This window comes from Hypomesus nipponensis, chromosome 23 (assembly GCF_054491055.1).
Source record: "Hypomesus nipponensis isolate SF chromosome 23, ASM5449105v1, whole genome shotgun sequence".
Taxonomy (NCBI): domain Eukaryota; kingdom Metazoa; phylum Chordata; class Actinopteri; order Osmeriformes; family Osmeridae; genus Hypomesus; species Hypomesus nipponensis.
Genome location: NC_140383.1, coordinates 14,382,678 through 14,395,287, shown reverse-complemented (window position 1 = coordinate 14,395,287; position 12,610 = coordinate 14,382,678). Strand labels below are relative to the sequence as shown.

At 41.0% G+C, this 12,610-nt stretch overlaps 1 long non-coding RNA gene across 23 annotated transcripts; it reads left to right on the top strand.

Annotated features, from left to right (window-relative positions):
• Positions 1–3,634: 3,634 nt before the first annotated feature.
• Positions 3,635–8,371, top strand: LOC146234347 (uncharacterized). 23 transcript variants are annotated; one of them, XR_014741813.1, is made up of 8 exons: positions 3,890–4,964; positions 5,056–5,120; positions 5,308–5,357; positions 5,413–6,236; positions 6,416–6,523; positions 6,832–6,908; positions 7,025–7,476; positions 7,738–8,371. It is a non-coding gene; the product is annotated as an uncharacterized LOC146234347 (long non-coding RNA). The 23 variants fall into 23 exon arrangements; XR_014741810.1 differs by having other exon boundaries at positions 3,891–4,964; positions 5,059–5,120; positions 5,426–6,236; XR_014741809.1 differs by having other exon boundaries at positions 3,891–4,964; positions 5,426–6,236.
• The last annotated feature ends 4,239 nt before the right edge of the window (positions 8,372–12,610 follow it).

The following is a 12,610-nucleotide window of genomic DNA, read 5'->3' as shown; positions in this document are numbered from 1 at the left end:
GTGGGGCTTGGTCAGCACACCATTTCCAGAAAGGATGTGTGTGCGTCTCGCCAAGCTCGCGTGTGTCAAGTAGGTTGACCACCTGTCCCTCTTTGCGCTGTATAGCACAGCATTTTCAATATGCGACGTGCGGAACAAGGGGTGAAAATGCTGTGCGACACAACGCAACGCGGGACAGGTGGTCAAGGGGCAGGATGAGTCTGTGAGAATTTGGAGCGCGCACGCTGTGGAGCAATTCTATTGAGTTCAATCATATATTGACATACCAAGGTGAAAGTGTTTATGGTACTAGAGATTGATGTTGTCTTGAACCCTATTAGGTTTGAAAAACAATCAGTCAAAATTATATTTGATTTATTAACAAAAAAAGTATTGAGGCAATTTATACATTTACATAAATACACTTTTTTTTGCCATTTTGAATTGCATTTCTTATTACATGTCACCCTATGTAAAGACATGTATTCTACACATCTGGAACAAATTTCAAGTCGATTGGATCTATGGTTCATGAGGAGAAGGGTTTTGAAGGTTGTACCAAATTTGGACAGTACAGCAAAATCTATCATGGCGGACTTTATGGGTTCTTAAGGCTTTTTTGTTCCCCATGAGAAATAAGGCATGTATACCAATTTTCAGGCATTTTGGAAAAATTGGGCACTGGGGAAATCACGTAGACTTTGGGCGTGTTTTACACCGCCACCTATGGGCGCACATGGGCCACTAGCCGTGTGGGAGTAGTGAGGGACCTGTTGTATCATTGGGCCAAATTGTAAAAAATCGGGTCCAGGACTTTTTGAGCTGTTGGGCCATTTAGCGGAGAAATATAATAATAATAGGAATACTAACAAAAACGATAGGTTCCCTCTTATCGGAGGAACCCTAATAATAAGAATACTAACAAAAACAATAGGTTTCCTCCTACCAGAGGAACCCTAATAATACTAATAATAAGAATACTAACAAAAACAATAGGTTTCCTCCTACCGGAACTAGAAAAAGCTGTTCCTGCGAAACAGCAGTGAGAATGCTGAAAACCTGAATGGGGATAGCTGACCATGCTAAAAAAGCTGAAAATAGTGAACATTTATTAGAAAGTTATAAGCTGAAGCTTCAAAAGCGCCCGAAAGGTATTTTTGAAAGGGGTTGGAGCTGGACGAAGGCATAAAACTACAAGAAAGAGAAGAAAAATGCAAAAAGAGAAATAATTCAGAAGAATATAAAAATTTAGTAGAAAGTCATTTGCTCAGGTTTTAAAAAGCCTAAAATGTTTGTTAGAAAGGACCTGCAGCGAGATAAAGTACAGAAAGAGAAAGTACAGAAAGAGAAAAATGCAAAACAAAAAGTGAAAAAAATCAGAAAGCAGAGAAACAATGCATAAAAATTTGAACATTTACCACACAATTATTTGCTGGAGTTTTGAAAGGCCTGAAATGTATGTTAGAAAGGACCTGCAGCAAGATGAAGGCAGAAAAGTACAGAAAAGAGAAGAAAAATGAAAAAGTACTGGCGGTTGGAAGGCCGCGCTGTGAAAGGTGTTTTTGAAAGGACCTGGAGCAAGATGACGGCAGAAAACAGAAGAAAAGAAGAAAAATGCAAAACAAAAAGGGAAAATTTCAGAAAGATGAGCTGCAGGAAAATGTGACAATTTAGCAGGAAACCAGTTGCTGAAGTCTGGGTGAACAAATTTGAAGGTAAAAGGACAACACTGGAATGACTTGAACTTGCTGGAAAAACGTAGCAACCGTTGGTCATTGGCAACATTTCTAACCTACAATCTAGGTTTCAGGTTCAAGACGGAGGAGAAACTAATCATGCGTGCCTGCACACCCAGTCCTGTTCAGACACTTAATTTAAGATGACATATAATAACATTAAAAAAAAACATAAAATGACAAATAATAATTCATAGTGCAGGATTGCCAATGTTGTCGTTGTCCCTGGTAAGTTTTTAAAAAACTAAATAACAAGATCATGCTACATCTAACCAGCGGATCATTTCTTGCAAGTGTGTCAACGTGGTATGTATTAACACCGTAGGCTTGAATAATAACCGAAGGCGTGAAGCTAGAGAGAGAGGATGCAATGTACATAAGTATATCACTGATTCTTGAAATAAGGGACAAAACATGTCCCCCATCAACATGTTGCAATTTGCCTTAAAAAAAATACATAATTTCATTTTAAAAGGCTTTATAAGTTGGATATGAAAGATGTAAGTTGAGACCCTTTGTTTTGTATTTATTTATATTATTTCATAGTCATTTTATAAAATACCGCCACTGTACTATGAAAGCCCATGCAAATGAACTCGTCCTCCAAAGAGGTCACAGTATTTAAGGTGACATGACATGAAAACTTCATTTTATGAGGTTATTTAACATTAATATGAGTTCCCAGCCTGCCTTTGGTCCCCCAGTGGCTAGAATTTTTGATAGGTCAAAAAAAAAGCCCTGGTTGTTCTTCTCCGCCTTTGACAAAATGAAGGCTCAAAAGCTCTGTTTGAAAATCTCCTCCAAGTGACGTAGATACGAGAAAGGTTACCTTCCCTCTCTCTGCTTTGCCCGCCCAGATCATCTGGCCAGCCCATGAGAAACTGAGCTACCACCGTGCAATGGCAAGTGCGATATTGGTTTTTCCTGGAGAGACATTATGGCGAGCAAACAAACGAAGCACAACAGTTCCTCAGTGCTTGGATGTACAAATGCAAGCACAAGTCTTTAATTAATTCCTTCATCCGAGCCTCTGCACAACCAATATCTCAATTTTATTTTCGATGGAAAAGCGCCAACACAACTTCCCAAAGTTTTGCATGTCTGCGCCAAACATTTCAGCCACTACTGTTTACTCAACTTGAGCCAACACAAAGCTGGCCTTGCTGAAATTAAATTCTGGATCATTACTAAATCTCCTTGGTCAAGCTACAAACCTTGTACAAGTAAGTTAACTAAAGCTATATCATTTTGTTGCTTTACTGTATACGGTTACCTAGCTTGCTACCCTTAGAATGTGGCTGTAACATTAGCTCTGCAGCCAACAGCTGAGTTACTGTTGCTAACGTAACGATAAATGCAAATGGCATCAAGGGTATGTGTGAATACAAACGCTGTAACGCCAGTGTTGTACACTTCTTTGTTATTTGGATAACCGTTATGCTGTTGGTGTTATGGGCGTGCGCGATATCCGCCTTTCCCCTCATTAAAATTATTATGAGCGCGCACCTCTGCAAACCAGGGTGATCAGATGAATGGGCAAATTCGAAGCATCTTACAGCAACGGGGCTACGAGCCAGCTGAGTTACTGTCGCGAATGTAAAGGTAGATGGCATTAAAGTGGAACTGAACTGATTTATGAAGTACGGCTCATATAATTTTTTAAATAAAATCACAAAACTTTATCTGACAACTAAAAGAGCAAAATGTTCCGTTTGTTAATAAAAACGTTTTAAACTTTCCTATTTAACTAATGGGCGCGGCCATCTTTGAATCGTCATGTCTGTGACGTCAGAAGAAGGACTGGTTAGGTACAGAGCCATAGAAAAAGAGAGTTGCGACACTTCCATAGACTCCCATTGTTATTGAGGAATGCGGAAGTAAAGCGTGTCTCACGCGACCTATAGTTCCAAACATTGTATTTTCCACCGTTGAACCCCATTCATTTTCAGTGTCTCCGAAGCAAGTTTGCTGGTAAATTTATGAAAATCCTGCATTTTTTTATATTTCAACCAACACATATCTATTGTTATTAGTAGTATTTCATATAACCACCTTTAGATCAAATTTATCGTAAGATTATAGCGTGTTAGATTCTAAATGCAGTTAGAGCTAAACTGTAATTCTAGTAGCTAGCTAGCTATCTAACGTAGAGCTAAGCACACTGAAGCTATAGCTAGAGAGCACGTGTATCATAACCATAAGTCCGTTGGTTTGGTTATAGTCTGTGAAATTAGTTCTAGTTATTGGTGTTCATTGGCATACAAAGTTAGTCTTCTCATATTAGCCTAGTTAGTAGAGCTAGCAACAATGAATGGCAGATTAAAGGATCCGAAGCAAGTTAGCTGGTAAATTGATGAAAATCCTGCATTTTTTATATATTTCAACCAACACATATCAATTGTTATTAGTAGTATTTCATATAGCCAGCTTTGGATAAAATTTATCGTAAGATTATGACTTGTTAGATTCTAATTGCAGTTAGAGCTAGACTAGGGCTAGTATCTAATGTAGAGCTAAGCAACACTTTTATTGTAGCTATAGCTAGAGAGCACGTGTATCATAACCAGAAGTCTGTTGGTTTATATTCTGTCAAATTAGTTCTAGTTATTGGTGTTCGTTGGCGTACAAAGTAAGTCTTCTCTTATTAGCCTCGTTAGTACATCTGATTAGAGATAGCAACAATGAATTGCAGATTAAGGGGTCCCCTATCGTCCAGTTAGCTCTCAACGCTCGGCAGGAATTTCAAGTCCACTCACTAGCTAGTTAGCTCAAATAGATGCATCTACTACTGCATCAATCAAAAGAATAAATGACCTTGTGATAAGATCATCAGCACTAGTGTGGATGATGAGAGTAAAAAGAAAGTATAACTGCATGGAGACGATAACTTTAATGATTATTATCGAAACAGCATCAAGGTATTGTCAGGCTGGTGGAGAGATGACCAGGTTGATGTTGCCTTGACACGGCTGGAGACCGGTGGAGAGTTGGAGAGGCTGTAATAAACAATTATATGGAATGTCAATTCTCCCAAATTACAGATTTTTTTATAAATAGTTTGAGTTATGTAGCACCGGTTAGTGCCATTTCTTTTACATTAAACACATAATATAAACTTACTGTTTGTGTAGGAGTGATGGTGAGGGTAGTGGAGTGATGCAGCTGGTGGAGCAAAGGAGAGGCTGGTGGTGCTTGCCATTCCTGTAAGCGGCGGAGTGATGACGGAGCTGGTTAGTGGGGCTATTAATGGTGAGGCTGTAAGATTAGGAAAGAATGATATCTGATATTAGTTTGTAAATTGACAGTTACCACAAACAAACATAATTTTGCATTTCTGAAGTAGATGAAGCAGATATGTTGACCTTAGTCCTGGGGATCTACATACCTATAGAAGCTGAAGTCAAGGTAGGTTGTGGGACATTTGTTGGCGCAAAAGTCAGGCCGAGCACCTCCATGGCAACGATAAAAGTGTTTGGTGGCCTGGTTGTTGTAGGCCTAGATGTTGCTTGGCTTTGCTGGTTCTTCTTTGCTCTTTTTGTTTGGCTTTTGCTTCCAAGATGACCGTCTTTTAAGAGCCCCTTTTTCCTTTCAGCCCGTATGTGCTTTGCTGCGATTCTCAACCTCAGCCTGATGTATCTGTTGGTGAGTTTTTTTTGTACATCATGACATGAGGGAAGCCTGCCGTCGATCATCATAGCTTCCTTCTCCAGCACATCCATGGCATTTTGGAGATCCATGAGGGAGGCACTGGTCCTGGTTCGGAACAGCTCCTCAATTTGCCGGACTAGGTCAAAGGCCTCTTGCGACGGCCGACAAAGCGCACCAGGTTTGAATTCCTTCAGCCTCAGTAAAGTACTGTGCTCTCCTTCAGGTTTGTCAGCATTGTGATTAATTGCATTTTTGCATTCATTACAAATTTTGTAGTATTTGTTCGCTTGATTTACAATGTATCCTGTTAGATGGTAGAGAGCACAGGTCTCTGTTGTTGTGAGGTCAGGTGCAGGACTACGCTCCATCAGCTCCTCCACTCGCAGGGCAGGACTGGGTAAGGTCTCCTTTGCATCCAGAAAGTCAGCCAAAAGGCTGTTCTCATCTTCCTGATAGCTTCCTGATTTCATTGTTGCTAAAAACTGCCCAACAGAAATTGACTTCAGTGCTTGGTGAAACTCCACAGCAGTTGGGACTTGATTCCTCTGTCGGATGCAGCCAAATAGGTTTTCCAGACAGTCTTGGGTAAACCTGCTGGTCAACACAAACACGTGTCCCTGGGACAGCATGTCTTCCTGGATGGACAGTATTGTAGATGTTGCCATCACAATCCCTGTTTGTACAGGCTTCCAGCTACTCGGCTGTCCAATCTTCAGCCCACGGAACAGTTGGATCGTGTCCTCGAGGAACTTGATGGCCTTTTGGTACTCCTCCATCTTGTGCCTGCTCAGTGCCATTACTGGGTGGCGAGAAGACATGAGGTCGAACCAGTGGTCTACCTGCTCTAGGAGCCATGCTGTTGTCCGGTAAGAGGTGGGTCGTTGTTCCTTCTCAACCATATATTTCAGGCCAGCACTTGTTGCCTTGCTGAAAACATTTAGTGCAGGGCCTACCTTCATCTTGTCAAAATGACTGGGCTGAAGGGTTTTCATTGACACATTTGGAGCAATTTTCAAAGCCATCCCCTCTTGAAAATGAACCAAATCTTTCAGTGGACCGACTGAAGCTTCATTGGAGGGAAGGTTCTCCCTCTCAACCGTATCCGGTGGAATTGTGAACGTCTGTCCGCGGACCAGGGCACTCTTCAAGCTCTTCACCAGGTGTGGGACATCTGGCATGAAGTGTAGCCTCCTGTCTGGTCTTGTTGGATGTGGGACAGACGTTTTGTTGTGGTCCACACCAAAGGCCTTCCACATAGCCCGATTAGGACTGCCCATGTCAGTGGTGACGTTAATCACATGTAGCCCGATGGAATCTGCTCTGTGAATAATGTCCAAGACAATAGGTTTGTAAATGGCCCCATTAGTGGAATTGCCACTGTAGTGGTAAGCCACTACTTGTTTCCACCTTGTCGTGCTCCCTGCCAACATAAAAACACACGCATGTGTTGCCTCTCCTGTGTGGCCAGGTAACGTCACATCCCCATACAGCTTCCCTGTTCCCAGGTGCAGCTCCACGCTTGGAGTGATTGACATCTCATCCACAGTAAGTACACACTCCCTCTCCATCTCTGTCAGGCCATCTACCTTCAGCTTGAGCATGTCAAACACCTCCCCTAGTACTCCTGGTTCCATTTTAATGTGCTGTATTCTTCTTTGCAGGGTTCTGATGTCAGGGAGAGGAATCGACATGTCCTGTAGAAGTTTGTAGCCGGTTGAGCCAGTAGCAAAACGTATTTGAATAGCCTTTTTAAGGATGTCATTTCCCCATCGTATGCTTCTCTTACTCTTCAGACCGCTCGCTTTGATCTGATCTTTCGATAACATTGTTCCAAATTTATTTTCCATTATTATTATTTTTTTCCGCAGGACCACATTCATTCTTTTTTGACAATTTAGGGCTGCCTGTAACCTTATTGTTTGATCTATTTGTTTTGTTAACTCCTCCCTCAAGTCTTTATCACTGTACCCTGGCTCACTTGGACACTGGGCACAGGATCCTGGCTCACTGGGCACTGGAACCTGGCTCACTTGGGCACTGGAACCTGGCTCACTTGGACACTGGGCACTGGCTACTGGCTCACTGGGACACTGGACTGGCTCACTGGCTGCTGGTATGCCCCTCTCAATTTCCTCACAGTCTAAATCTTCAATAGCCTCTCTTCCCTCACTTTCCCTTCTCTGACTTCCCTCAGTATCTGAAATGATGACATGGCATTGTTAGTGTTATGGGATGGGGAGGGTGTGCAATTATAAATGTTAGATTCATTCTAAGTTCACATTGTTCATACCAAAGTTCATCATGTGACAGTAGGTGTGGTCACTGGCCACTGAATACACATGTACTGGAAGCTTTTTGGTTGTTCTCTCACTAGGACCCTTCCTCCTCTTGGGCTCAGGACGATGCAGAAATATGCTGGGAACAGCATCAGCCTTCAATTTCAGTTGGCCTTTTTTTGTTTTTGTGAATTGGTCTCCCTCAAAATGTGCCTGCGATGATATTGGCACAATGGCGTGAGTTTAATTTCCACATGCATTACAAACTCATAATAGTCAATCCCAATTTCATTATATACATATTACAGTAAACACATTGGTCCTTGATCCAAAGTGAAATGTATAAAGACAACTTAAACTCACACCACACAGTTTTCTATTATTGAATTTCCTTGTGACAGTCAGGTGCCTTCTGCCAACTTGGGCCATCCATTTTTTTCTCCTGTTTGGGTCTTTTGGAAAACCATACATCCCGATCCCTTTCTCAGACCGATTGGAGCATCCAAATGCTGCACAGCCAACCATAATCTCCTTGTCTTCTAGGATCAAATGAAGTGCAGGAGCTCAATCATTGGACATTTTATACTGCATTTCAACCACTATAATAATTGTGTGTGTGCCTAGGCTGAGGTTTGTGAACAGCAGACATTTAGATCACTGGATCACTACAAACAAACGGAGTGGAAGAACACTGGACATTTTGTACAGTAAACAATAAAATGTTTTATTGAATTGTAGTTGGTTGCCTTGTATATTCTGTTCTATTTTTATCTATTGAACAGTTGCTGGTGATCATGGTTTGATTCAACTTGCATCAAGTACTACAGATATAAGTGTTGTTAATGTGGTAAATTGTAAGTGGAATGATGAATTTAAAAAATACCAGTTACTTCAACAGTCGAATGTTAAACGTTAAGTGGAACAATTTAGTCCTCATTAGGCTACTGTTTGGTATGTACAGTTCGTAAAGTATGGTAGCTAGCATAGCCATTTCTAGCTCTGCTTCACAATATTGCGTTATGTATTATAAATTAATGTTATACATACATGTTAATAAAGTAGCAGACATACATGATACAACACACCAGTAACCAATTGACATTGTGTTAATATACCGAAAATATCCGTGAAATTAGATGGTGTTGCTGTCTGTCCCGCCGAAAACCATTCAAACAGGTTGACAGCAGTGGGGGTTTTTTTAACAACAGCGAGCTACCGGAATCACGTCACAAAAAATCTCTAGCTTTTTCCTGCGTTTCACTGGCAGTGAGTTTTCACAATGTTGTATTTCACTCCATTTTACACCAAAAACGTCAGAGAGGACTGCGTTATGTAGATACAAGTCAGTTGAAGATAGCCAGAATATCGGATTTCTTCATGCGAGCCTGTTTCATTCGTAATTTGCCTGAGAAAGCGACTTCCGTTAGCCAGCTCCATTGAAAACCATTCAAAAAAGTTGACAACAGTGGGGCTTTTTGGAACTACAGCGAGCTACATGAACCACGTGATCACGTGTTGGCGAGATCAAAGCGTGTCGCAACTCTCTTTTTCTATGGCTCTGATTGAAATGACTGAGTGTGCACCTCTGCAAACCAGGGTGATCAGATGAGAATGGCTAAATTCAAGGCATCTTACAGCAACGGAGGCTACGAGCCATTGCGATACATCCGTTGTAAACATAAGCACATGTTGCTGCCCCTCTCCTGCTCATTAGCATTTAAAGCTACAGACACAGTAACAGCGTGTTCTGAGGAAAGCTGATTGTGGAACTTCTTGTAGTGGCTATAATTCTGCACCATGGCTGAATTTCGGGAAAGAGACTTCAGATACAGTATTAGGGGACCACTAAGGCCTATATAAAAGCATCCAAAAACAGCATGTCATGTCACCTTTAAACTGCAAAGAAAAAGTGTTTTAAAATAACCAAAATGCCCCAAATATGAATTTGAGGTTAATTGGATGGCTTAATAAAATTTCACAAAATACTTGAAGTGAACATTGTATTATTTTATAAATTAACAAAAGCCTTTCAAATTCTGTCATCAATTCATGTCAACTCCGTCAGATATTTTTAAAATTCAAAATAAATCAGGCATATTTTGGTCAGCTTTAACCCTGAGGACCCCCTTTCACTTCTGTCTGTTGATGGATGCAGCAGCTCAACATGTGGTCTCGTAAGTAAAAAATAAAAAATTATATTCAGCAAACAAGTTTAAATCCCTTTGGTCACAGCTTTTATGTGTCAACACTGTCTTCAAAGTAGGTATGATTTCAATCCAGAATTTTGAAATAAAAGTTGGTATTCTGGTTTAGTTTAGTGGCAGCTAGCAACTGAGGAAAATCAAAATGGCTACCATTTACTTGACATGATTAAATTGAAAAAACATGTTGTTTTGTCAACTCAGACGTCAACTCCGTCAGATATTTTGTTGACATGTAAGCTGACGGTGTTGACATGTAAGCTGACGGAGTGGAAAAGTGCTCCGAAATACTTATTAAGTAATGTATAACAACTACATAACATGATAATATGATATAAGTATACATGTTGATTGACTTAAAATATCTTAATATACCCAAATGCCAAGTAATAAGTTCAATAAAAAGTATTGTTTTTATCTGTAGTGTAGGCAGACATGGCTAGACAAAAACTGTCAGTGGAGGAGCGAAGAAAAAGAAACAGAGAGTACCAGAGAAAAAGGAGAGAAAGAATCAACAGTGACCCAGATAGCAGAAGAGACCAGTTAGAAAATGAGAGACAGATGGAAGGACAGGGTCCAAAACAAAAAGTTTAACAAGTAGGAGATTTAGGACTAAGAGCAAATTGGCACCGCAGAAGGTATTGGAGCAAAGCAAAGAAAAGGTCCAGAGCTATGCAGAATAGACAGATACATGAAATAGACACCCCACCAGAAAGTCCTCTGGACCAGACTGTTGAGGAGCCTACTTCAAGCAGGTGTGCCCTTGCAGCTGAGAAGGAGAGGAGAAAAATAGGAAAAGACACGCAAGGGAGATAAAAGTATTGAAAGAAATTAACAAAAGAGCAACACAAACTAAGAAAGCAGGAATGGCAGAAAAAGAAGGCTCAAATAGATCAGTCAAATGTCAAACAAAAAGATAAAATGATAGTAGATTCTCCACGAACAGAAACAGAGAGGATGCTAACGGGAAGCCAACTTCGGAACCCCAACATTAAGAGATCTCTTCTTTTCCACAATGTTCTCTGCCAAGAGCTGAGAAGGAATAATACAACACCTGTGGCACAGAGACGAGCCGTTGAAAAATAAGGTCACAGACAGCTGGCATTATCAGGCAAGGTTTTAAAGAAGTATCGGCTTCTTCATAGGCTTCGCCCGATTGGTGTTAGCTACAAGTTAATGAGTGACAAAAAACAGACGACACATAAGAAGGCAACATATCTCCATCGTATAAGCCAGACTGTCAAGGAGTTTATTGTAAACTCATCTCGCATGACAACTGATAAAACAGACACCATCACCAGGAACAAGATAAAACATCAAAGGATGATTTTAACAGACTCAGTGCTGAACCTCCATAGTGACTTTCTCAAGAAGAACCCGAGTATGAAGCTGAGTTACTCGTCCTTCTGTACTCTCAGGCCCTTCTATGTAACACCACCTAAGGCATCAGACAGAAGTACATGTCTCTGTCGTCATCATGAGAATGCAGACTTAATGCTGCAGGTTCTAAGGTCATCGGGTGCTTTAAAGTCAACCAAACTGGAGGGATGTTTTCAATTAGTTTGTTGCACTCCAGCAACTGAGGCCTGCCTTCTTCGCACCTGTTTACGGTGCAAAACCAAGCATACAGTTCTGGCTCCAGAGATAAGTGGAATCAGTGTTCAATGGAGGCAATGGGAGCGAGTTAAAGACCAAACAGCCAGTGGAATCCACTTCAACATGAAACTCAACTTGCATAGTGGGAGTCTTTCAGAGTTGCTTCATCTGTATGAGGATAAACTTAAAAGTGAGACAACAACACACGTGTGCCTTGTTCACAATCAGGCAAACACATACAGAGAATTGATTAAAACATGCAGTGAGAACACAGTAATTGTTCATGTTGATTTTTCAGAATCCTGGAAGTGTAAATATGCTTCTGAAATTCAGGCTTGCCATTTTGGCCAGAACTTACTTCAGTTAACTCTACATACTGGAATTTATTACACCAAGGGTGAAAAGGGGGCATTTTGCTCAGTGTCAGAGTCTAAGAGACAAGATGCAGCAGCAATCTGGACTAACATGGATCCTGTCCTTAGAGATATACGGATTAAATATCCATCAGTTACTACTGTGCACTTCTGGTCAGATGGCCCCAGTAAGCAGTATAAGAATAAGAAGAACTTCTACCTCATGTCTAAAGTACCATCCACTCTGGGCTTCAGCAGGACCACGTGGAATTATTTCCCAACATCCCACGGAAAAGGTGCCCCCGACGGCATTGGAGGAACAGTAAAGAGAACTGCAGATTCCTTGCTTCTGCGGGGAAATGATGTTGTGGATGGTAAAGATTTCTTTGAGAAGATCTCAAACAGTTTGAATGGTGTTAAACTGTATCACATTTTGGAAGAGAACTTGGAGCTACATGACACACTTGTTTCACAACACCTCAAACAGGTTCCATCAACAAGACAAATACACCAGGTAATCCTACATCAAAATTACATCTGCCACAGACAGCTATTGTGTTTTTTGCAGTGAGCCATTGGTTTGCCAATGCTTTTCCCCGGCTACTCTTTGTATAAGAGACTGCTCAGAGGAGCAGCAGACTGATACAAGGGTCAGGAAGAGCCGTCCATTGGCCATGTTGATGGAGGAGATGGAAAACGAGTTGGGAGAAGCAGGGGATTCGGTCTATGATATGGAAGATTTGGTGGATGAAATGGAAGAGAAGCCATTGAAAAGTCATGAGGGTGCTATTGTTGATATAACTATCAACAGCATTGAGACA